The following is a 1,356-nucleotide window of genomic DNA, read 5'->3' as shown; positions in this document are numbered from 1 at the left end:
ATAGCTGTGTTCAAGAATCATAATACTTAACTAGGAGAATCAATAACACTATCTGAATTCTGAGTTCCTATAGATGCCAATCATTCTAAACTGCAAAGGATAAAGTGAGATGCCAAAACTGTTCAGAGGCAAAAAGCTAAAAGCCCCGCTCATCTAATTAATACTGATCTTCAGAGATATTTTTGGAATTCATTTTATATTCTCTTCTTTTTATCTTATTTAATTTTCAGTTGCATGGGGACAAGCAACAATTTAAGTTTGGTGTTGTGATGAGCGGATAATTTATACGCTTTTTGGCATTGTTTTTAGTATGTTTTTAGTATGTTTTAGTTAGTTTTTATTATATTTTTATTATTTTTTAGTTAAAATTCACTTTTCTAGACTTTACTATGAGTTTGTGTGTTTTTCTGTGATTTTAGGTATTTTTTGGCTGAAATTGAGGGACCTGAACAAAAATCTGATTCAGAGGCTGAAAAGGACTGCAGATGCTGTTGGATTCTGACCTCCCTGCACTCGAAGTGGATTTTCTGGAGCTACAAAAGTCCAATTTGCGCGTTCTCAATTGCGTTGGAAAGTAGACATCCTGGGCTTTCCAACAATATATAATAGTCCATACTTTGCCCGAGATTTGATGGCCCAAACCGGCGTTCCAAATCAGCTCAAGACTGCCCGGCGTTAAACGCCGGAACTGGCACAAAAATGGGAGTTAAACGCCCAAACTGGCACAAAAGCTAGCGTTTAATTCCAAGAATAGTCTCTACATATAGAAGCTTCAATGCTCAGCCCAAACACACACCAAGTGGGCCCGGAAGTGGATTTTTATGTCATTTACTCATTTTTGCAAACCCTAAGCTACTAGTTCTCTATAAATAGGACTTTTTTGCTATTGTATTAAAAATATTTTGATCACTTTAGATCTCTAGATCATCTTTGGACGTCTAGTTCTTAGATTATTGGGAGGCTGGCCATTCGGCCATGCCTAGACCTTGTTCTTATATATTTTCAACGGTGGAGTTTCTACACACCATAAATTAAGGTGTGGAGCTCTGCTGTACCTCGAGTATTAACGCAATTACTATTGTTCTTCTATTCAATTCAGCTTATTCTTGTTCTAAGATATTCATTCGCACCCAAGAACATGATGAATGTGATGATTATGTGATGCTCATCCTCATTCTCACTTATGAACGCGTGCCTGACAACCACTTCCGTTCTACAAGCAAACAAGGCTTAAATGTTTATCTCTTGGATTTCTTAATCGGAATCTTCGTGGTATAAGCTAGAATTGATGGCGGCATTCAAGAGGATCTAGAAGGTCTAAACCTTGTCTGTGGTATTCTGAGTAGGATTCAATGA

This window comes from Arachis duranensis, chromosome 3 (assembly GCF_000817695.3).
Source record: "Arachis duranensis cultivar V14167 chromosome 3, aradu.V14167.gnm2.J7QH, whole genome shotgun sequence".
NCBI lineage: Eukaryota > Viridiplantae > Streptophyta > Magnoliopsida > Fabales > Fabaceae > Arachis > Arachis duranensis.
Note: the sequence above shows the minus strand (reverse complement) of the source record.